The 26,785-nt window shown below is 35.2% G+C and overlaps 1 protein-coding gene across 1 annotated transcript in view; it reads right to left on the reverse strand.

Annotated features, from left to right (window-relative positions):
- Positions 1 to 441: 441 nt before the first annotated feature.
- The window catches only part of cog6 (component of oligomeric golgi complex 6), a 93,968-nt gene continuing 67,624 nt past the window's right edge, over positions 442 to 26,785 (reverse strand). The window contains exon 21 of the transcript XR_008907466.1: positions 442 to 618. The gene's annotated coding sequence lies outside the window, so the exon portion shown is untranslated. The remainder of the gene's footprint in view (positions 619 to 26,785) is intronic.

A 26,785-nucleotide genomic window follows, 5' to 3' on the forward strand; every position in this document is an offset into this window, starting at 1 on the left:
GCCGATTGGCTCTTTTTACATGAAGGCGGGGCCTCGTTTGAAAGAGCAGCCTTATTCAATGTTGCAGTCCCCCATTCATATTTACACCAGTGACATGTCTAATGTGTAATATCTATTTATTTGTATGTGTTTTTGTAGGGTTTTACAAGCCTTGGTGACATCACCTAAAGATGAACTTCGTGTATAAAATTACAACATGTATGAACTTGTAAACAACAGAGTCGGAATTGACATCTTTAGATCCAAAATACTAGATGTAGAAAATGACTCCAGGGCCAGGCATTCCAAAACAAGGGCTTTGAAAGTCACCATGTCATTTGTGTTGCCATCTTAGTAGCAGTCTGGACCAGTGTGGTGGATACGATGGAAGGCAGTCTGCTGGCTGGAGACACTGAGCCGTCTCGTCCCGACCCTCCATATGGAGCGAGTTACGGGTTCTGAAAAAGCAGTCAGCCCCGAAATTACACAAGCTCTGCCAAGAGCAAGCGTAACTAGCACATTCATCAACTCAAATGGAGAGAGAAAGAGATGAAAAAAGAAGCAGATCTAGTGAAGAGAGATGAGGCGTGTCTGACTGCCGTCCTCATTTGACTCCCTGCTGGTGTGAAGATCGCCCGCCTGGGTAGCAAACAAGTGCGCAACGAAATAAGTGACACTACAGTGAACCGGAATTGACACGTATGAAAATCTGAGATTTGACAGATATTTAGGACTGTGCAACAGCTAAAGTATAGAAGTATAATTCACTCGTGCTGCTTAAAGTTGAAAACACAAAGTGCAAATATCTCACTATTAGGCATATATTTCTGTGAATAAAGTATTTGTAAAACATGTGTTATTTGTTTTAGTATTCAAATAACAGACCTTGGAACTTCACGAATGTTCTATCAGAGTTAAGTATTGCAAAACGCTGTGTAATAATATGCATTATTATTATGCAAAATGTATTTCTTTTACTTTTTGGATATTGACAGAATAATTCACATTTGTTTGAAAAGAACTCAGAAATTTGTTCAAAGTTTTCTTTTTGTGCTTCACTAAGTAGATAACAGCCAGAAGGTGAACTATTCCTTTTTATAGGAAACTGTTCCAGATTATATCCAATTTTTTGTGCAATTTAGAGGGGCTATTTGACAAAGATAGAGCTGTACAGAACGAGAAGTCTTAGTATCACACATCACAAAGCTAGTCATCATTTTAACGCTGTTTGACTGAGTTACTGTGTGGTCTTAACTAACTGTCATTACATCAGGTGAAAGTCACGCTATAAAGAAATAAAATATCCTTAAGAAATTGATTAGAGAGGCAGTTTCAACTGTTAACCAATGCAATCGCCAAATGCTGATCCTCAAACTCTTAAAGTAAGATTAATCTGTCACATTTTACCCATTATCCTCATATTTACTCTAAATATCATACTACGAAAAATGATGGAAGCCTGTATGCATATCTTACCATTAACATTGTCATATCTAACACCTTAACATTTGTAAAAAACTTAATTGTAAAATGTTAATATCGCCTCAATAATGAACTGAAGTAAGTTTAAAGCAGTAAAATTTAAATAATAAAGAAAATCTAAAATGAAAATGTATTAACCTTATAGCAACATTAAAAACAAACCAAAAAAATATAAAATGACAAAAGCATATGACAAAATTGATAAAACTTTAACTAAAATTTCAAATAAAAAAATAAAAGCAAATTCAAAATATGAATAAAACAAAATAAAAACTATAATAACTCTGCTACACTGGAAAATCACTCTTTACTATTTCCATACGGTAATAATATTGTTTGCATTGATAACATTCTGCATTGATTATGAGGTTAATACAAAATGATTAGCAGTGTTTGCTGCGATAAACATCACTATTACTTCTCTCATACTTGTGGTTAGAGGTTTGAAAAATGAAAGTAATTTAGATAGATGTTGTTTGGGTGCATAACTCTTCTCCTGCTGTTGTGCTGCTGGTGTGCTATTACTTTTTATGTAATCAGACTTTTTGCTTAGAGGTCCATAAAACAAGTGAAAAAATTCTCAAGACCCAAACCCTATCCAGAGATCAGGGGCCTCATTTATAAAACGCTGTGTCGAAAGAACCGCCCTATATATAATAAATATGAACGTTCCTGCATGCTTTATAAACGAGGCCACATATTAGAGATCTGGGGCTGGGACCTTTTGTCAATAAGCAATAACAAAGAACACCCTAGCAACCACTTTGATACAACTGCGGAAAATTTTGCATATTCTCTTACAAACAAAGATGCTAAACCCTATGCCATGTCATTATGTCAGTTTTTCATTGTGGTTATTTTTCTGATAATAAAAAGGTCAGAAAGAAGAGGACTGTTCCCCCTCATGTCATTCAAACTCTGTATATGTTTCTTTCTTCAGTGGAATACAAAAGAAGATATTTTGAGAAATGTCTCATTGGTTTTGTGTTCACACAATGGAAGTTAACGTTCTTCAAAATATCTTCTTTTGTGTTCTGCAGAAGAAAGAAGTTTGAAATTACATGAGGCTGAGTAATTTTTCGTGAACCATCCCTTGAAGAATCTTTGGCTAGTTTGTTCTTTGGGGAACCAGAAATGTACTGAAAAAATGTGACTAAATCTGAAAGTTTTGTGTTCAGTTAGGGACAACACATTAATCTGCTGTCCTTATCTGAACACATCACTGTGTTATTTTTTGGGACAACACCTATTGTGTTACATTCATTTATTTCACACAAAATATGTTAAACAACACATGTGTTCAAAAGCTTAACAAAAACAATGTGTTAACATTAACACATCATTTTTAAGAGTCAGTATCCAGGAACGCTTTCGCTTTATGTGTGCGTCGTGTTGTGGCACAACTATTCACTTCTCTAATGGGAAGTAAACAGAGGTCTTGCTGAGTCTCATGGCTGATCATTACATGGTATTTTTGAAATGCCACAACACTAACATAATCAATTTCCTCTTTTCAAGTGTGGTTAGGAGACTCCTGTCAAATTTCCAGACAGCACCTCATGTTACAAAACAAAACTAACATGAGCAAAGATGTTATTAACTGCACTACAGAAATAACAATACAACAAGATAAAATAGAGGATAAAAATAGAGAAGCTGCGTGTGAGATATCACACTATTGCATGTGCACACATGTTTCATCACTTTGAAATGACGCAGCAATATCTGAGAAAGACCATTTCTACAGAAGTTCATGGGGTTTACATGGGGGAAGTGAAAGAAATTGGGCCCATAATAACCAGTAAAAACACAACACTAAATCATCAAGTACTCTGGATCAGTTGTACCAAAACCTGTATACGTATAAATGAAAAATTAAATTAAATTAAATAAAAAAATCCAGAACTGCATACTTTGTTAAATCTTTTAAGTAAAGAATCAGGTGTATACATATGTGCATCCATTACATTTACATTTATTCATTTGGCAGACACTTTAATCCAAAGCAATTTACAAGTAGGAGAGCATATAAACATTCTGTCAAAAAGCTACATGCTTTGGAAGTCTCTATGAATGTGCATATAAAGTATAAATGCAAAGACACTGCAAGAAATGTTAAAGGGTGATTCACCTGTCAGTACAATTGCTTTGGAACCTGATGTTCCAAATATTGTAAGAGGCGTTACATTTCTGTGCAGAATTCGACCAATCACTACGCACTAGTTAACTCTCCAATCATAGCACACCTCGCTTTTCAGAGCGATGAGCTTTGTAAAATATCAGTGCATTTCATAGAGGCGGAGCAAAGAGGAGACACAAACATCCACGTTATGTGGAAAATACAGCGTTTTTTTAACCTTAAATTGTGTAAACACATTGTATTACATCTAAAGCAAACAATAATATACGTTTTAGCCGCGTCAATTTAACAAAATGTCTCCAAATATATCTAATCTCAGGCCGTTTCTGTGCACCACAGGTAGAAAATTGTAACTTCAGGAGCTAGCGGGGGGGCCTGGTCCCCCCTAACATTTTATACATCGACGTCACGTTTTTACTCAGACACATCCCCTCTGTCCATAGCAAAACATTGGAAAAGACTGCTTTTAATAGTAAACAGGCAAACCGGATTTAACCAAGCTATTATCTGCTGAGATTTAAAGCAGCTGGACTCAAATGTGATCCTGATGACTTACCTTTGCCTATGGTCTAGTGAAATGTTATGCGGAATCGCGTTTTCTGAGCTCATTTCAATGCCAGAGAAACACACAAACCCTGAAGTATAACATTATTAATAAGAGAAACACAGTATTCAATAAACTGATTGTTTAATTTACATTGCTGTGAAATATTTACATTGCTGTTCTAAATGTTTTACAATTATGTATGTCTTGTCATATAGTTAAATACGAAATACATCTGCATATAATGTGTTCACCAAAGCACCAAATCTGACTAGATTTTAACGTTTATTTGACAAGTACGCTTTAAATGTGAACCTGGCCGACAAAACCAAGTCTTAAGGGTCAATTTTTGGAAATTGAGATTTTTACATCATCTGAAAGCTGAAGAAAAAAGCTTTATATTGATATAAGTTTTATTAGGATAGGACAATATATAGCGGAACAACAAAGCTTACAAAGCTGGAATCTGACGGTGCAAGAAAAGCAAAATATTGAAAAAATCGCCTCTGAAGTTGTTTATCAGAGGCACTATAGCAGGTCAAGTTTTTATACATTTACGGTAGGAAATGTATAAAATATCTTCATGGAACATGATCTTTACTTAATATCCTAATGATTTTGGGCATAAAAGAAAATTCTGTTATTTTTACCCATACTCTATATATTTGGCGATTTCTAAAAATGTTCCTGTGCTACTTAAGACTGCTTTTGTTGTCCAGGGTCATATATTAGTTCTGTTAAACAATTTAAATGCAATTACTAAATGCATAACAAAATGAATATTAACAGTATCCATTATTTGCTTTCCATTGTCTATTTTGGATAAATATCAAGCTAAAAATCCCCTTAAGAAACTTTGAGATCGCAGATCTTTCCAGTTTGTTGACGGCCATCGACAAATGAACTTGCCACATAATGGTGAAACAAAGGTTCATCACTGTTGACAAACTAATTTATTATGATTTATATTGCATCACAATTCATTTGTTTATGATAAACAGTTGCAGCATTTTGGTAATTACAGTACAAATACAAAATCCATTAGATTTAAAGCATTTGGTAGCTAATCAATGGCTTATCAACCAGTAGCTAATCTATTTGTCAAACTTTTATGACCGCAACATTTACTTTATACTTTGCTTTCCCACAAGTTACATAGTTTACTTGTTTTAGATATAATGTTAATAATATTCAACTTATGAATTCTTTATATTATGAAATAAAACAACAGAGAGCAAAAATACCATAACAAAAAGCGTTTTAAAATGGAGCGTGCGTTATTTACAGCAGTGATATGTGACGTCATCATCTATATTATTGAACCAACGTGGTTCACATGACAGATGATTTACTTTGTTTTCGGGAAACATTGGTGAGACGCTGAATTCTCAAACGATGAACCTTACTATGGTGGTTAGCCAGCGGGTTATGTTTTTTATTCGGGAAACACCCCCCTGGCCCACCCTAGCTCAGATGTCTAGCTATGCCTATGCTCAGTGTTGTGTTTCTCAGTGTTGTGTTTTAATATGGCGCACGCTGTGCATGATTAGGAGCTAGAAGAGGAAATGTGTTCGGCACGAGTGACAATGACCCATCAGCCGTGCCGGTCTTGTGACTCTATTTTTGAGCAAAACACATTGGCACGGCACGCTGCCCATACTGCCACACCACTTGAGGTGGCATGAGTCATCTACATCTGTTTGCCACAGAATTTTACTATCCCTTTAAAGCATTCTTGGATTTTATAGATATTGTAATAAATGTAGGTTTTGGAGTCAATGTCAGAGTATGGACCCAAAATTAACCAACAGCTATTTCAATAAAGGATAAACATTTATTATATTGGCTCTCGGCCACGTTGCTGTATAGATTTTTTCATCGACTATCGAAAAACCATAGTGGTTGAGTAATATTATGATACAAATAATTACTGTATGCCAACATTTCAATTTAAATGTCCCAGATGATGAAAAGTATATTAAAACATAACCCATATACATCAGGATCTCCCCTTCTTGACATCACTTCCTGTTTATTGGTTTTTGTCACAAGACCAGAAAATGGCTTTCCATACCGTATTATCCATCAACATTGTCTGCTTTTTAATGATGATTTTTTCTTATGGCAGTCCAACATAATTTCACAACATTTTTAAACTATTTTATGAGATGGCTAATTCGTATAAAAGTTTAGTATGATTTCACGCCAGTGAAGGTTATGTTTTGGGGAGGGGCTTTGGTATTGCTTTTTTCAACTAACTGTGCATTTTTGTATGATTCACTTTGTACAAATAAATACAAATTAGCTACCTCGTAGAATAGTTATAAATTCCCATGAGATCAGTCTGCCCAGTCACGCCACCTTGATTCACATTATTACAATAATTTTGTTCAAAAATTAAAATCCTCCAAATATCCGAATCATTGTCTTTATAGATCTAAATTGATATTTAAATGTAAAAAATTTGTGCCCGGTTACATTAAAACCCTTAAATGTAGTTTTTCTTCAACGCAGGCGTAACACACGGGGTTACAATCTCATATTAATCTTGAGTACCTTTAGAGTAGTATTGCTTACTTCGTATCTTCTTAGATTATTTAGTTTGATCACATTTATAAAAGATAGATAAATTTCTACGATTGTTTTCCGAAAACATACGGCACGTGCGGGGGGGAGGGGTAGGCTGAACCAAGCACGTGCTCACTCATTGTCAACAAAACACATACATCAGTTTCACTCACCACATGCGGTTCATGTCCGGCATCTTTTAGCGCTGGGACGGCTCAGTAGTAAATATGATACACCGTGTGTCAAAAATTGTGATTTATTACCCAAATTTATGGCCCCCTGCTGTGTTTTTATGATTATGACCTCGTTTGACCCCCTAATTTATGGCCCCCTGCTGTGTTTTATGATTATGACCCCCTTTGATCGTGCAACGTGTGTACATTTATGACCTTTGTTGATGATCATAAAAGATGTTTGTAATGTCCAGACCTCGTTGCCACACACCCCCCCTTCACAGCGGAATAGATAAGGAATTGGTTTGGTCAATGAGCTCCTGTGAATGAGAGCAATTAAAAGTTAAAGAATACAAGAAGCACTGATGTTTAATAAAATAGATATATAGTGATCAAATAAATAAGACAAAATAGTCAGGTTGAGATTTTTAAGCTTAAATATAACTTTTTTAAAACATTATGAACTTTTTTTCAGAATGAATGGTCTTTGACCATAATCTCTATGGATGAAATGACACAAAATGAGTTAAAGAATTAAGAAGAACTGATGATAGATAAATAGCGTTTAACTGAAATAAGATTAAATATTTTGAAAATCAGGTTTTAAGTTTAAAAATAACTTGATTGTGTTAAAGTGTGATGCATGCAGTCAGTTGATAAAATTGAAGTTCCAGCTATGCTCGAGGATTCTCTGTCCCCCTTCCTACCCACACACACACACACACACACACACACACACAGACCTCCCACCCCCAGAACAAGACGATGCTTTCAGACATGTCTCCCAACACCTGTGTGAAGTCTATCTGATGTGGGTGATTAGTATATGAGAGGAGAGATAAATGAAATGTTAATGCGTGTGATGTTTCTTCTAAGATCAAGTAAAAAAGTTTATAAAAGTCTTGCTCTGGTTCCTGGGTCTGGCACCCCACACCACCCGGCAAAATGTTGGTCCCATCCTACAGGACTTACAGCGGGTGTCTGTCTCGTAACCCAACATGACACTAGGGGTCTGTCTTTCTTATCAAGATGTCCCAAACAAAGTTCATATAGGTTCATTTTTATGACTTGGTAAAGAAAGGTTTAGTTGAGTATGAGAAATAACTTGCCTTTGTTGAAAGCTGTTGCACGCAGTCAGGTGCATCCATCTTGCATTTATGACACCCTTTTTGTTGTTCAGGATTTTTGTGTGTGTAATTTCCAGACCTTGTTGTTTCCCACCCCCCTTCTTTGTAGAAGAGATGAGTATGTGGTTTCAGAATGCTTGGTCTTTGGCCGTAATGTCTGTGAATGAAGCATTACAAGATGAGTTAAAGAAACAAGAAGCACTGATGTAAAATAAAATTGATATAAAATGAAATACGATAAAATAATATTTTAAAGTCGGGTTTTCAGTTTAAAAGAACTTGCCTGTGTTGAAGTGTGATGCATACAGTTAAATGGTCAAATGAAATGAAGTTCTATCTATATTGGAGAATCCTCTCACCCCCTCCTTCCTCCCCCCACAAACCCCTCCACCCCAAACCAAGAGCTAGCTGTGACCCTGGTGGTCTTTTTACCTGGTAACATGATGTGCTGTGGGTGATTTGTAAATTCGAAAGAGATAAATTTAATGTGAAAGTGGGTGACGTTTTTTCTAAGAGCGAGTTGGTTTTGAATTTTATGTGACAAATGATGAAAAGTGTTTGAGGTTTTGTCTTCTTATCAAAGGGTTCCAAACAAAGGTAATGTTTGTGTGTTTTAACAACCTGGTAATTAATGTTTTGGTTTGTGTTTTTTTATGACCTGTTGTTGTGTCCCCACTGTCGCTGCTAAGTTTCTACCCCCATTCCAGTTGGTAAAAGGTGGTTCCAGCCTGTCAGCAGGGATGTCTGTCTCCAAAGACAGAGTGAAACCTGTCTGTTGGGGTTGTGTTTATAATATAGGGAGATAGATGAAATGTTTATGTTTGTGACGTTTTCATTTAAGAATCTGTTGGTTCCATGTTTAAGTCTTTTACCTGCCAAATGATGAAAGTGTTTGAGACTTTGGAGGTCTGCCTTCTTATCAATGTGCCATGAACGATCTTTTAATTAAAGGAAATGACCCGACATGTTCTTCCTGGTCATAGAGTGTGGGTCCGAATGTGAGTTTTTGTTAGACTAAACAAGGTGCTCTGACAAAGGTTTAGTGTGCAAGGGTTACGTCAAAGATTCAATTAGAAAAATATGTGTTTTTCATCATGCCTGATTTTCTTCTGTCTGTGGAAGATGTCGGAGGGTGTCTGCTAGGCATGTAGAGCAAGTATATTACTGGTATGCATTCTTAACAACGCTCGTCAATTAGCTTTTGATTAATGCACGTGCCCGACATGTTCTCTCTGCCTGTGCAAAGAAGGCAATCCACATGCCTTAACACCTCTAAACTTTCAGTTAAACACAACTATAGACTTTAGGAGTTAAGTCAAGGACTTAACAATGTTGTGAGGTTCTGTCCTGGCTGACTTTCTTCTGCCTGAAGAGGCCACGGGCCTACCAACCACGGGGGTGGATGAAATTCCGGCAACTTAGGCAGATAAAGGATCTCTTTTGAACCTCACATTAAAAACCAAACATGTCAAAATCTGGTTTAGGGTTAAACTTTTAAACCTGAACTTATAGGTAAAACATATATCTACATCTCCATTTTGTTTAGTTCTACATTGTTTTATTTAATGAATGTTCAGTTTAAGATGATATTAAAAGATCTAAAATAAGGATAGTCCCCTAGTTTAGTTCTAACCATAGGTTAAAATATAAATGTTTAGCATTCTTTTCAAAATTCAAGAATGATATCTATTTTTATTTTTTAAAGAATAAGGTTTAGTCTAATAATTTATTTGTATCCTGTTGAGTACAGACAGTGTCACAATGTTTTCTTTATGTTCATAGCCTCTGTTAAATAAGTTGAAGCTAAGGATTCAAAACTCTTTGTAAATCGCTTTGGATAAAGCGGCTGCAAAATGTCTAAATGTAAGGATGTGTTTATGTTGATAGGTAAAGAGTTTTTATTTTGAGGGGCAACCCTGCAACCCCTCAACACTCCCACATCCACTTTTTCACAGCTTAACTGACAACTTATTGTCACGATAGACTGCTGTGAGACTAGAGTTTCTTTTTAGTTCCAAACCTCTACATTGACAAATTGTGTGTTGTATATCCGATCTAGCAAGGAAATCAAAGCAGTCCACACAGTAAGTGTTTCTGTTTTACATTATTTTAAGGGCATTAAAATGTAAGGGTTTAACAAATGGTTAAATGTTTTTCATGGTTTGCTACAGATCTAAAACTTCTGAACCGGGGCAGGTTTTATTTAATTGTCAGCATTTTCTTAAATCGCATGCTTCTCACTCAAAAAACATGTCTTGAATGTACATAACTTACTAAATAAACACATGCCGACTGGGCATATCAAAATAGCAAGAGAAATACATTACGAAATACATATTAAGTTTTTAAGGACCCCTATATTTTCTCTATGTGTAAAGTGCTTTTTATGTTTTTTCCAGACAGATCTGACAGATTGTGTTCTGGATTGGGAATTACACGTAAATGGTAAAACTGGTTTACATTTAAAATAATTTTTTACATGTAAAATCTAGACTTAAAATTTAAATAAATGTACAAATAATCAAAAAATGGCTTTAACATGCAGGGAATTGTGCAACTTCTGCAGACAATGTGTCTTGTGAAACGCTGTTATTGGTGCTTTAAATGTTTCAAAAACACAAAGAGCCTCCACGATAGATGTGCTCTAGTTTCGGCTCTTAGAAAGTTCTTCATTTAAAAGATTGTACGTTACCTCTAGTTTCAGCCTTTGGTCTTCTCATCTGTTTTTCTTGATTGCTCTATAAGTACTGGCAAACATGCATATCAGTAGAATTTAAATTGACCTATGACTTATGTCTCTCAGCGGTGTAGACCTGCTCCAACAAATGGTACATTCATGTGCATTAAACAATCCAAAACTTGCCTGTTACTTTAGGTATGGACTAATGTCATATATACACTACAATGCATGTACTCTATAAAGATGTGATTTTGTTAATGCATCTGTTGAAAAAAAAAAAAGAGAGAAATACTTGAACGATGAATACGTGTCTTGTGTTACCATGTTGTCTCAATAAATAGAAATGCTTTAAAAGAAGAGCAAATTATTTAATCCTACTAGGCCTATAACCTAAAATACACAACATGAAAGCAAAAGGGATCTCTCACTAACAACAGTTTTTGACACACAAACAGGTTTGTTTACTACAGGAGTTAGTAGCATCCCCATGTGAGTGTCAAAAACATTTTCCCTTATCCTAAATCATGCTCCTGGTAAACATGAGTATAGTTTTAACACCTGCGTTTAGTCAGTACAACGTTTTACACTTGCATTACATAGAGGTAGTTTTGTTTTGGTTCTCACTGTTTTGTAAATATTAAAAGAGGCCATGTGATTTGTGTTTAGAGTAACTTAATGTGATGTGCCAGTGATCTTTTGTCAGTTTCATAGTTTTGCTAAACCTAAAGAATTAAACAATGAGCATCGTTTCAACTGCTTTGCCAGTAAATGTAGGACAGCTTTTTCATTTTCTGAAATAATCTACAGAGAGCTATAACACAAACATGATTTCTATTTATTTATTTTAGTTTTTGAAAAGATGTTAATTTGAACTTATTCATGAGTTCTGCCATCTATATTTCCTTACTTTACCGATTTATAATTAGCTGGACGTTTTTGTTCTTTGACGTTTTTAGTTATAACTGTGCAGGTTTTAAATAGTTCTTTTTTCAAAAATCTAATTCTTAAGTTTGAACCAGTTCACTGTTTTTGGGTCTCATGATCCTCACTGATTTATCCAAAATGTCTCAGAATCAGGTGTTCAGATGTTTCTCACTTTTCGAGCCTTTTGATGTACCGTATGATTGCCTTCATTTAATAAAAAAAAAAAAAAAACGTATTTACATCCAAAACCTTCTTCATCTTAATGTCTCTATTCATTTTATGACTCTTCTAGTAATTTGCTATTGTGTATGTAATGTTTATTCTTATACATTACCACCAATATTTGGCCCTAAATATGCATGCAGTCCCTATGGGCTGAAAAAAGAGGGTGCTATCCTGTAGCTCAGTTGTATTTTACTAAACAAAGCATCTAAAAACAGATCGATTTAGGTTAGTTTTTCCTTGAAAGTAGGAAGGAAAGTTGTTTATAGTGTCTGCCCTGCAAAAAAATAACCTGTTAAGTTTCTAAAATTTACATTGAATCATAAAAATGTTTTACATTTAAAAGTCTTACCCAGAAGTGTTGGTTTGAAAAGTGCTTGGAACGTACCCACGTACAAACAACTAAATGTAATCTGGTTACAAGAGCACAATCTGTTGTCCTTTGTGTCAACACAAAGCTTGTGTTGTTTCACATTTTCAATGAAATTCTGAATATTTATTGTTCTATGTAAGTAGTCTGTTTAAGCTGTTTTTAAAATGGCAATTATAACAGCAAGTAAAATGAAATATATTTATTTTATCCTGATGTCAGAAACTGTTCTAAGTAACTTTTACAATAATGTACTATGCATTTTTCATGCCTCTGTTCAGATTTAAATATGGTAAACTGTGCAGGAATTTCTGGAACAGACCTAGACCTAGGTAATTATACTATAATATTGTAGTTTATTCAACCAAACAAAAACAAAGGCTGATATTTGCAGACTTCATTGATCCAAAATCATATAAATCAAGTACAATCACATCCAAATAAAAAACAAATATGCAAAAAAGGGAAAATTGATACACTAAACTAATAATGCTTAACTAGCATGATCTAGACATCATTTCTTCAACACAATCAAAACAAATATAAACTCAAATCATGAAGTTCCCCCCGTTAGCACCATGTCTCTGTTTGCATGAGTTGTCACTTTTTTTACATCAAATAATAACATGCCGCTTTATAGTAATCAACATCACTATGTCAATGTCTAATAATATTGTTTGTGTGTGTGTGTGTGCGTGTGTGTGTGTGTGTGTGTATCTCTTAACAAAAGTGAACAGTGACTTTGTTAAGGGTTAATAAGTTTCAGACAAGCACTGGTGAGATACAAGATAGTACCGCTATATGTTTGTGTGTTTCTATGATCAGAGGGCTGTTCCATATAACAAGATTATGAAATAAGCCAGGCTTAATTTGTTAAATCAGTCGAATTGGTTTCATAAAGCCAATTTAAAATAGGGGAAATTCGTCTGGTCCGGGCCAGGCTATCTGTCAGGCTAAGCCTTAGTTGTTGCTTAACTAGAGGTCAATGTAATGTGATTATATTAACAATGGTTCTCTGTCATAATGCCATATCACATCACCTTAATGGTATAATGATATAAAAATGTCAAGAAACCAATTATATTAATTATAGAACACATTAATACATTAATTTATTGTCTGTTGTCATACATTTGTGTTAAACTATATCAATTTGAAATACTGTAAATGTTTAAAATAATTTCAATAAACTTTTAATTCAAATATTCCCCAATAAATTGATAATAGCTTTAACAATTTCAAACAATTATATGGGGAGTATTTGAATTAAAAGTTTATTGAAATTATTTTAAACATTTACAGTATTTCAAATTGATATAGTTTAACACAAATGTATGACAACAGACAATAAATTAATGTATTAATGTGTTCTATAATTAATATAATTGGTTTCTTGACATTTTTATATCATTATACCATTAAGGTGATGTGATATGGCATTATGACAGAGAACCATTGTTAATATAATCACATTACATTGACCTCTAGTTAAGCAACAACTAAGGCTTAGCCTGACAGATAGCCTGGCCCGGACCAGACGAATTTCCCCTATTTTAAATTGGCTTTATGAAACCAATTCGACTGATTTAACAAATTAAGCCTGGCTTATTTCATAATCTTGTTATATGGAACAGCCCTCTGATCATAGAAACACACAAACATATAGCGGTACTATCTTGTATCTCACCAGTGCTTGTCTGAAACTTATTAACCCTTAACAAAGTCACTGTTCACTTTTGTTAAGAGATACACACACACACACACACACGCACACACACACACACAAACAATATTATTAGACATTGACATAGTGATGTTGATTACTATAAAGCGGCATGTTATTATTTGATGTAAAAAAAGTGACAACTCATGCAAACAGAGACATGGTGCTAACGGGGGGAACTTCATGATTTGAGTTTATATTTGTTTTGATTGTGTTGAAGAAATGATGTCTAGATCATGCTAGTTAAGCATTATTAGTTTAGTGTATCAATTTTCCCTTTTTTGCATATTTGTTTTTTATTTGGATGTGATTGTACTTGATTTATATGATTTTGGATCAATGAAGTCTGCAAATATCAGCCTTTGTTTTTGTTTGGTTGAATAAACTACAATATTATAGTATAATTACCTAGGTCTAGGTCTGTTCCAGAAATTCCTGCACAGTTTACCATATTTAAATCTGAACAGAGGCATGAAAAATGCATAGTACATTATTGTAAAAGTTACTTAGAACAGTTTCTGACATCAGGATAAAATAAATATATTTCATTTTACTTGCTGTTATAATTGCCATTTTAAAAACAGCTTAAACAGACTACTTACATAGAACAATAAATATTCAGAATTTCATTGAAAATGTGAAACAACACAAGCTTTGTGTTGACACAAAGGACAACAGATTGTGCTCTTGTAACCAGATTACATTTAGTTGTTTGTACGTGGGTACGTTCCAAGCACTTTTCAAACCAACACTTCTGGGTAAGACTTTTAAATGTAAAACATTTTTATGATTCAATGTAAATTTTAGAAACTTAACAGGTTATTTTTTTGCAGGGCAGACACTATAAACAACTTTCCTTCCTACTTTCAAGGAAAAACTAACCTAAATCGATCTGTTTTTAGATGCTTTGTTTAGTAAAATACAACTGAGCTACAGGATAGCACCCTCTTTTTTCAGCCCATAGGGACTGCATGCATATTTAGGGCCAAATATTGGTGGTAATGTATAAGAATAAACATTACATACACAATAGCAAATTACTAGAAGAGTCATAAAATGAATAGAGACATTAAGATGAAGAAGGTTTTGGATGTAAATACGTTTTTTTTTTTTTTTTATTAAATGAAGGCAATCATACGGTACATCAAAAGGCTCGAAAAGTGAGAAACATCTGAACACCTGATTCTGAGACATTTTGGATAAATCAGTGAGGATCATGAGACCCAAAAACAGTGAACTGGTTCAAACTTAAGAATTAGATTTTTGAAAAAAGAACTATTTAAAACCTGCACAGTTATAACTAAAAACGTCAAAGAACAAAAACGTCCAGCTAATTATAAATCGGTAAAGTAAGGAAATATAGATGGCAGAACTCATGAATAAGTTCAAATTAACATCTTTTCAAAAACTAAAATAAATAAATAGAAATCATGTTTGTGTTATAGCTCTCTGTAGATTATTTCAGAAAATGAAAAAGCTGTCCTACATTTACTGGCAAAGCAGTTGAAACGATGCTCATTGTTTAATTCTTTAGGTTTAGCAAAACTATGAAACTGACAAAAGATCACTGGCACATCACATTAAGTTACTCTAAACACAAATCACATGGCCTCTTTTAATATTTACAAAACAGTGAGAACCAAAACAAAACTACCTCTATGTAATGCAAGTGTAAAACGTTGTACTGACTAAACGCAGGTGTTAAAACTATACTCATGTTTACCAGGAGCATGATTTAGGATAAGGGAAAATGTTTTTGACACTCACATGGGGATGCTACTAACTCCTGTAGTAAACAAACCTGTTTGTGTGTCAAAAACTGTTGTTAGTGAGAGATCCCTTTTGCTTTCATGTTGTGTATTTTAGGTTATAGGCCTAGTAGGATTAAATAATTTGCTCTTCTTTTAAAGCATTTCTATTTATTGAGACAACATGGTAACACAAGACACGTATTCATCGTTCAAGTATTTCTCTCTTTTTTTTTTTTCAACAGATGCATTAACAAAATCACATCTTTATAGAGTACATGCATTGTAGTGTATATATGACATTAGTCCATACCTAAAGTAACAGGCAAGTTTTGGATTGTTTAATGCACATGAATGTACCATTTGTTGGAGCAGGTCTACACCGCTGAGAGACATAAGTCATAGGTCAATTTAAATTCTACTGATATGCATGTTTGCCAGTACTTATAGAGCAATCAAGAAAAACAGATGAGAAGACCAAAGGCTGAAACTAGAGGTAACGTACAATCTTTTAAATGAAGAACTTTCTAAGAGCCGAAACTAGAGCACATCTATCGTGGAGGCTCTTTGTGTTTTTGAAACATTTAAAGCACCAATAACAGCGTTTCACAAGACACATTGTCTGCAGAAGTTGCACAATTCCCTGCATGTTAAAGCCATTTTTTGATTATTTGTACATTTATTTAAATTTTAAGTCTAGATTTTACATGTAAAAAATTATTTTAAATGTAAACCAGTTTTACCATTTACGTGTAATTCCCAATCCAGAACACAATCTGTCAGATCTGTCTGGAAAAAACATAAAAAGCACTTTACACATAGAGAAAATATAGGGGTCCTTAAAAACTTAATATGTATTTCGTAATGTATTTCTCTTGCTATTTTGATATGCCCAGTCGGCATGTGTTTATTTAGTAAGTTATGTACATTCAAGACATGTTTTTTGAGTGAGAAGCATGCGATTTAAGAAAATGCTGACAATTAAATAAAACCTGCCCCGGTTCAGAAGTTTTAGATCTGTAGCAAACCATGAAAAACATTTAACCATTTGTTAAACCCTTACATTTTAATGCCCTTAAAATAATGTAAAACAGAAACACTTACTGTGTGGACTGCTTTGATTTCCTTGCTAGATCGGATATACAACACACAATTTGTCAATGTAGAGGTTTGGAACTAAAAAGAAACTCTAGTCTCACAGCAGTCTATCGTGACAATAAGTTGTCAGTTAAGCTGTGAAAAAGTGGATGTGGGAGTGTTGAGGGGTTGCAGGGTTGCCCCTCAAAATAAAAACTCTTTACCTATCAACATAAACACATCCTTACATTTAGACATTTTGCAGCCGCTTTATCCAAAGCGATTTACAAAGAGTTTTGAATCCTTAGCTTCAACTTATTTAACAGAGGCTATGAACATAAAGAAAACATTGTGACACTGTCTGTACTCAACAGGATACAAATAAATTATTAGACTAAACCTTATTCTTTAAAAAATAAAAATAGATATCATTCTTGAATTTTGAAAAGAATGCTAAACATTTATATTTTAACCTATGGTTAGAACTAAACTAGGGGACTATCCTTATTTTAGATCTTTTAATATCATCTTAAACTGAACATTCATTAAATAAAACAATGTAGAACTAAACAAAATGGAGATGTAGATATATGTTTTACCTATAAGTTCAGGTTTAAAAGTTTAACCCTAAACCAGATTTTGACATGTTTGGTTTTTAATGTGAGGTTCAAAAGAGATCCTTTATCTGCCTAAGTTGCCGGAATTTCATCCACCCCCGTGGTTGGTAGGCCCGTGGCCTCTTCAGGCAGAAGAAAGTCAGCCAGGACAGAACCTCACAACATTGTTAAGTCCTTGACTTAACTCCTAAAGTCTATAGTTGTGTTTAACTGAAAGTTTAGAGGTGTTAAGGCATGTGGATTGCCTTCTTTGCACAGGCAGAGAGAACATGTCGGGCACGTGCATTAATCAAAAGCTAATTGACGAGCGTTGTTAAGAATGCATACCAGTAATATACTTGCTCTACATGCCTAGCAGACACCCTCCGACATCTTCCACAGACAGAAGAAAATCAGGCATGATGAAAAACACATATTTTTCTAATTGAATCTTTGACGTAACCCTTGCACACTAAACCTTTGTCAGAGCACCTTGTTTAGTCTAACAAAAACTCACATTCGGACCCACACTCTATGACCAGGAAGAACATGTCGGGTCATTTCCTTTAATTAAAAGATCGTTCATGGCACATTGATAAGAAGGCAGACCTCCAAAGTCTCAAACACTTTCATCATTTGGCAGGTAAAAGACTTAAACATGGAACCAACAGATTCTTAAATGAAAACGTCACAAACATAAACATTTCATCTATCTCCCTATATTATAAACACAACCCCAACAGACAGGTTTCACTCTGTCTTTGGAGACAGACATCCCTGCTGACAGGCTGGAACCACCTTTTACCAACTGGAATGGGGGTAGAAACTTAGCAGCGACAGTGGGGACACAACAACAGGTCATAAAAAAACACAAACCAAAACATTAATTACCAGGTTGTTAAAACACACAAACATTACCTTTGTTTGGAACCCTTTGATAAGAAGACAAAACCTCAAACACTTTTCATCATTTGTCACATAAAATTCAAAACCAACTCGCTCTTAGAAAAAACGTCACCCACTTTCACATTAAATTTATCTCTTTCGAATTTACAAATCACCCACAGCACATCATGTTACCAGGTAAAAAGACCACCAGGGTCACAGCTAGCTCTTGGTTTGGGGTGGAGGGGTTTGTGGGGGGAGGAAGGAGGGGGTGAGAGGATTCTCCAATATAGATAGAACTTCATTTCATTTGACCATTTAACTGTATGCATCACACTTCAACACAGGCAAGTTCTTTTAAACTGAAAACCCGACTTTAAAATATTATTTTATCGTATTTCATTTTATATCAATTTTATTTTACATCAGTGCTTCTTGTTTCTTTAACTCATCTTGTAATGCTTCATTCACAGACATTACGGCCAAAGACCAAGCATTCTGAAACCACATACTCATCTCTTCTACAAAGAAGGGGGGTGGGAAACAACAAGGTCTGGAAATTACACACACAAAAATCCTGAACAACAAAAAGGGTGTCATAAATGCAAGATGGATGCACCTGACTGCGTGCAACAGCTTTCAACAAAGGCAAGTTATTTCTCATACTCAACTAAACCTTTCTTTACCAAGTCATAAAAATGAACCTATATGAACTTTGTTTGGGACATCTTGATAAGAAAGACAGACCCCTAGTGTCATGTTGGGTTACGAGACAGACACCCGCTGTAAGTCCTGTAGGATGGGACCAACATTTTGCCGGGTGGTGTGGGGTGCCAGACCCAGGAACCAGAGCAAGACTTTTATAAACTTTTTTACTTGATCTTAGAAGAAACATCACACGCATTAACATTTCATTTATCTCTCCTCTCATATACTAATCACCCACATCAGATAGACTTCACACAGGTGTTGGGAGACATGTCTGAAAGCATCGTCTTGTTCTGGGGGTGGGAGGTCTGTGTGTGTGTGTGTGTGTGTGTGTGTGTGTGGGTAGGAAGGGGGACAGAGAATCCTCGAGCATAGCTGGAACTTCAATTTTATCAACTGACTGCATGCATCACACTTTAACACAATCAAGTTATTTTTAAACTTAAAACCTGATTTTCAAAATATTTAATCTTATTTCAGTTAAACGCTATTTATCTATCATCAGTTCTTCTTAATTCTTTAACTCATTTTGTGTCATTTCATCCATAGAGATTATGGTCAAAGACCATTCATTCTGAAAAAAAGTTCATAATGTTTTAAAAAAGTTATATTTAAGCTTAAAAATCTCAACCTGACTATTTTGTCTTATTTATTTGATCACTATATATCTATTTTATTAAACATCAGTGCTTCTTGTATTCTTTAACTTTTAATTGCTCTCATTCACAGGAGCTCATTGACCAAACCAATTCCTTATCTATTCCGCTGTGAAGGGGGGGTGTGTGGCAACGAGGTCTGGACATTACAAACATCTTTTATGATCATCAACAAAGGTCATAAATGTACACACGTTGCACGATCAAAGGGGGTCATAATCATAAAACACAGCAGGGGGCCATAAATTAGGGGGTCAAACGAGGTCATAATCATAAAAACACAGCAGGGGGCCATAAATTTGGGTAATAAATCACAATTTTTGACACACGGTGTATCATATTTACTACTCGGCTCCATATATCAGTTTCAAAACAATCTCCAAATCCAGCGTTATAACCACAGTATATATAACATTCATCACCCGAATGCAGTTGAAAAAACAAACAGCTGAACTTTGCAAAAGTATGCTCTCTCTCTCTCCTGCACACAAGTCAAAGTGACGTCTGCATTGTGCTTTTCCGGGAGAATTGTCCAATAAGGGACTAAGAAAAGTTGTTAAAAAACAGTTAAATATGTTAAAAAATGCATTTCCGAAATCTGTACGATCACTGGGGGAGTGTATCGAGCACAGAAAATACTCCGTAATACGCCCAAGTTGTTTTTTGACAAGTTATAGTTGACCATGTTAAGCATGAGAAGACAGCACGTTTAAGATTGTAAAGAAGTCAGAATGTATGAAATTTAAGAACGCTGCAACAAACATCCGTCAATGTTATTTAAACGTTTATAAGCATTCTGTAACAGTTTTTGTCAAGTGGTTGCTATAAGTTTAAGAGTCAGTGCAAATTAATAAACATTCGGAATAAAATGTTAAAATGTTAAAACCCTAAAACAAACCAGAGCAGAGCATCAAGAATGTTGGATACCAAATAACTGCGGTACCCATTAACTTCTACAGCCGCTGTTTGCAACATTCCCTTTTAAGTGTTAACATATAACTGTTACAAATAGGCAGAGGATTTATATTTCCCAGCATGCTTTCCGAAAGACTGCATTTTAAGAGTTCTTTTCTTAATTAAGTGTTATTTTATGCACTTTTCAGTAAAGAAAATCACTTTCAGTGTTGAATGTTCATTTATCTTTGAGATTTAGAGGAGTGATTCATATTTTTCAGTTTTGTGGTTACCATAGTTCAGAAAACCATTTTTAAATTTTTGTTAAGTTCCGTTCACTTAATATTTTGTTAGAGATCAAACTAAATTAGATGTCATATCAAGTTAAAACATTTATGTTGAGAACGTTTACTGAAACATTAACAAATAATAATCATGTTTGTTTTCCAAACATAAATTTGGCAACTTGAACGTAATGAAATCATGCAGAGTAAACATAACTTTATTATGTGCAATAGATATACATAACTGTGACGCGTTAATCAAACAGATTTTTCTTTCAGTGTTCAAAAAATCCTAAAAAAGAAAATCGTACAGATTTGAAATGACAAGAGGGTGAGTAAATAATGACAGAATTTCCGAGTGAACTTTTATCCTTTACAGGGCAAATACATCAATATTGTTTTTAAGGGTTTTCATGCAACTGGGCACTGAACACAAATAACAAGCCTCACGACAGTGACCCCCTTAAACTGAAAAGACAACTGAGAAACATGCAAACGTGAGTAAATACATTAAAAAGACAACAAAAGCTATCATATATCAAATGTCAGAAAGTCAAATAAACACAAAGTAATTGTGCATTAAACAACCGAAGCAGATGATGCGAACATTCATTTCCCATCTGGAGAGTCTGCCATGTTTGAGCGCTGATGTTTATGAGCATATTCAAACACACCTGTAAATCTGTATCAATGGCAGAGCCCATGGTCACACACGTCCAACAGCCTATGGGAGCGGTCCAAAGTCATGCACATATTAATGGGTGTAATAACGTCTGTTCTGCTCGCTGACCTCCAGTGTTTGTTTTTCTATTAATCGGGAACACATGGCGTTACCTGAACCCTCTTTTCACACTTCAACATGCCACGTGGGTGGCAAAAAATGGAAAACAACACCTCGTCCCACAAAAACAAGTGTGTGTGTGTGCGAGCGTGTTTCCTTCCCCTGCTTTGTTGCTTTACTCCTGCCTGTGCTCCATTCAGTAACGGAGAGCCACGCTCGCGAAATGCAATAACAACTGACCAATAACAGGCATGTTTGGTAATAACACATTTATTTACCGCACTGTAAAGGATATAACTTTCAACGTGTCGTTTCTGTTCTCACGAAAGGCTTTGTTGACAGCCAAACGCGTTATTTGCAGTTGCCTATTAATGTTAAATATTTGCATTCTGCCAATTCTGAAAACTACCCGATGAACTTCAGCAACTGGTTTTAATTAACATTCACATTGGATGGTTCTTGTGTTTTTGTGAAGACACAGCGCAGAAGAAACAGAAGGAAGGGATCTCAAGATGATATTAAAAACTCAAACAATTTTATTTAGATCACCAGTCCGTAGTAGTAGTCAAATATCACAAGAACCGCGAGAGCAGACTGCTCCGTATGCTTTTGAATCGCCCTCTTGGTACTATAATGTGATATGTCAAGCAATCTGCACAGATCCGTTATAAGGAATTGAACTATAAGTTGCCTAATTCGTGAAAAGTAATCACTATATTTACGTGTACCCTAATAACATCTACAGGTTTGGATCTATAGATTAAAAACAGACTAGAGAGGCGTAGACAACTAATGCATAGGAGAGAGAGAGATGGAGAGATAGAGAGAGAGAGAGAGAGAGAGAGAGAGAGCACACAGGGCCGAACAATTAATCCTGGAGAAATATGTTATGTTGGCTCTATGTCAGCCCATCTGCTGTGAGTCTCTGCCTTTTCAGCAGATTTCTGGAGTGAAGGGGAATAAGCTTCGAGTCTTTATGAGTCGCCCACCACCAGACCTGATCCATCATTTATAACCATCTTAAACAAATCTATTACTGATTCAACTTCATGACCTACTGCAAACGCATCATTGTTTGACACTGCAGGTGACACTGTAGAAAAAATCCTGTAAAAAACAGATAAAGCACAGGCAGAATATCATCAGTACATTTTCCCTTTATTTTACTGACATTTGCAAGGTCAGGTGGTGCGGATATGTGTTTTTCTGTGTCTTTGGTGTGTTATAAGTTGCCCAGGCATGTATTTGACACGTAAAATTGCAAAAATGAAAGTATCAGAAAAAAATATGTACTTAATCTAGAAGCAAATGCTCATCCAGACCTGCCTGAAACGCCTCGTGTAACCCCCACAAATCTACGTCATTTCGTGGTATGAGACCGCCCAAATGTATACTCAAGTAAGGTGGGCGTATCTGTCAGTACAATTGCTTTGGAACCTGATGTTCCAAATATGGTAAGAGGAGTTACATTTCCGTGCAGTATTCGACCAATCACTACGCACTAGTTAACTCTCCAATCATAGCACACCTCGCTTTTCAGAGCGATTAGCTTATTAAAAAATCTGCGCGTTTCAGGGAGGCGGAGCAAAATGGAGATACAAACATGCACAGTATGTGGAAAATACAGTGTTTTAACCTTAAATCGTGTATACACATTTCATTACATCTAAAACAAAGAATAATATAAGTTTTAGCCGCGTCAACTGACCCGCTTCATATAAAAAGAATCTTATAGGTGTTCAAATGTTGCACTCATAAAAGCTTTATGCAAGAGCTATTTTTTTGAAAAGCGAGTGTGCTATGATTGGCAAGTTAACCATTGCGTAGTGATTGGTCGAATACTGCAAGCGTGTGACGGAAATGTAAAACCTCTTACCATATTTGGAACATCAGGTTCCGAAGCAATTGTACTGACAGCAAATCACCCCTTTAAGTCATAGTATGAATCTATGCTTTTTCTTAACCAACTTATCATACCCAGGGTCCTGGCATGGCTGGCGCATTGGGCCAGACGGTAAGCAAAAATTTGCTAAGTAAAAGGTATATAAATAATAAATAAACATGAATAAATCATTATTCAAATGTGTATAATAAATAAATGTAATATACTGAAATTGATTTTTAAATTTCGCCGAACAGCATACAGTCTAAGTCATGACTCTCTATATGAGGGATTCATCTTATCCCCGTAGATGATGTCCAGTGAGAACTGTCATCATGGGCACATGTAGTTTACAGCTGTAGACAAGAAGACATCCTCTGATGATTGCCTTCGATTAAAGACACAATGAGATGGTTGCAAGAACAAGATTTTACATTCTTGTGTTACATATTTACTGTAGAAACAGGCTGTTGAGGTATGACACATTCAAGCATTAGCCTACAGCTTAAAGTACATTACACCCGGTTAAATCTCAAAATGTTCATTATTCCAGATAATCAAGCCTAAAACATACAGTTTTTCAACATTGGAAAAACACCATTAAGTGACATTAAGGATGCTTTGAACTCCGATCGCTTCAGCATGACTTAAGGGTCCTTCTCATATGATCTGAATGACCCAACTTGCCTCAATTGTCACATGGTTAATCTAAAGGTGTTTGTCAAAGGTTACCTCTCATTGATCTCATGTGCTCCGTGTTGTTCCCCTGGCTGCGGCGGGGGCCGAGCGGGACGCACAGCGGGAAGCGCTGGGCTGTAATTCAGGGGACGGATAAAAACCAGGTCCTGCTGAATTAGAGATCCAGACTGCTGGAGACAGTCTAATTTGCCCTGCCATGTGCAAAGGCATGCGTGGCTCTCCACTCGGGCCCGATCGCATGATTAGATGCTTTGGCTGCGTTTTAAAGGGGAGGATGACTCTATTAGAAAACATATGGAGGGGAGACTGGGATCAATCAGGAAACAGTGTACGATTTACGGTTTAGTGGAAACAGACAGCTTTTTTACATAATCCACAAAGCTTTAAGATAAAGGCCACGCTTAGAAATGTATATATGTCGTTGCATTCTGTGATATATAAATATTAAAACCAAGCATGCAAACACATACTTCTTGAGCTTTTCTCTACCGACTGCTTATTTTTATTATTTGCAAAAGCAAAAATGTGACTTGATTTTGATATATATTGACTGAAAGTTTCAAAGAGCCACAAAATACAATACTAAATGCACAGTAATAAAGTGATGCCAAATATAAACCCGGATAATGTTTGCGTGATTTCAAGTTGGCACTGTTTTCTCCCAGAAAAGAGACGGATTACTTTTGGTCTGACAGTTTGCGATAAATGATATCTGACTATTTCAACAAAGGTTTATAATCTAAACAATCACAGCCAAAATGATGACCTCCTGAAATGTAAACCCTTATTTCACAACCCCAACACTGTTTATAAGCGTGCGTGAGTTCACAATTGTTTTTTTAAATATGGTTATGAAGATCATAACACTGCACACAAACTATATTGGGATGTTTTCTATACGCCTGCTTACTTTCTTCCCAAAACAACGTGTAAAGTGAAGCTCAAGTTCTTGGCTGTCAGGGAGTTTGACTCGGGCAGAAACTGAGGAAAACAATGTTTGTCGAGGGAAATTACATGAAATGATTCAAACCATGATCATAAATCTTCAGCTGTGCACTTCTTTAAAGATTGTTGAATGTTATGAATTCAAATATCAATATGGATTCTTTAAGGATTGTTGAATAAAGGCTTCTGTCAGAGGGACAGGACAATGTCCTGCTGTAGTTTTGCAGCAGGTTTGCCAGTAATTTACTCTAGATTTAATTTACAATTTTGTTTTAAACAAAAACTTATAATTGAACCTATTTATTGTATTTTCTTTCATGAAACATGACTAAATATCTTGGGTCACTTTTCTTGTTATGTAAATGTATCGTTATTTAAGAAGTTTTTAAGAAGGAATGTCATCCTTTGAAGTGTTGCTGTGCTAATGCCAGTCTCTTCTTGCTCATTTTGAATCTCAAAAGTCATAGAGTTTTAATTTAGGTCAATTTTCACAAAAATTGAGAACAGTACTAATAAAAAGTAATCAAATCTATCAGCAATTCTGCTGCAAAATTACAGCAATGTGTTACATTCTAGACAGTAATGAAAAACGGATACTTTGCAAATTAAAAGTCCAAATTATAAATGCATATGAATAAAAATGAATCAATCAATTAAATAACTAATTAAATAGGGGAACTAATATTCCAACAGGAACTATTTAATGATGTGGCTAATTAATAAATTCATACGATGTGAATCTATTAAAAATACACAATTATTTGAAAAAGCAATACTGAAACCCAGCCCTAACCCCGCCCTTAACCGTCATCGTCATAAAAAGAAATCATATTTAATTGTATGAATGAGATCATGCAAATGTATTTGAATTAGCAACCAAATAAAACATTTATGAACAGTTCTGTGTTGATATAATTGGAAAACGTTTTTTATGCTTGTTCTTGTTGTGTTCTTTTGCATTTAAAGAGTTAATTTAAAGACAGATAACTTTTTTTACCAAAAGATGCATGTTTTTGTTGTATTAGCTGTATATCTTGTATATAACTTTTACATAACTAAATCAAGACAACTGATTGATATAGTGATTGATATGGAACGCACAATAAAAAAACCAGATTTTGGAGCAATTTAAAAAAAAGAGTTTCTGTTCATGCAAGTGAACTCTTCCTTTCAATCTGTTTGAGATAGTTAGTTTACTGCTTTTTATATTTATCTTAAACATTAAGAATGCAGCACTAAAGGTTTTCAGCCTGTCGTTATAATATGCTTTCAATATTGTGATATTATACACATCATTTAAAAGTTAAGGTCTTTTAAGGCAAGTAAGCCATTGTCAAGTAATGTCCTAAAAACCACCCACCCAAATGACAAAGCATATATGACTCATAGTAAATTTATCCTTAAATCAGATTTCAGGTTCTCCAAAGGGGGTCTGGATAAGCCACACTCAGTTTCTAGGATGAGCCTGGGAATACAGTCTTATCACCGGGGCGACATATTCCCAAGACCTCCCGAGACACTAAAGCTGAGTTGACTGATCACCACTGAGATCCACAGCTCAGCACAGTCCAAACAATGACATCATCACATCAAGTGATCAGAGTATGAGTTAGACATAACTAAAATCACGTTACTCTAACTGAAGTTTGGTACACCCTGAGTGCTCAGCAATTGAAAGTATAGCAGAAGAGGAAGTTG

This window comes from Triplophysa dalaica, chromosome 9 (assembly GCF_015846415.1).
Source record: "Triplophysa dalaica isolate WHDGS20190420 chromosome 9, ASM1584641v1, whole genome shotgun sequence".
Lineage (NCBI taxonomy): Eukaryota > Metazoa > Chordata > Actinopteri > Cypriniformes > Nemacheilidae > Triplophysa > Triplophysa dalaica.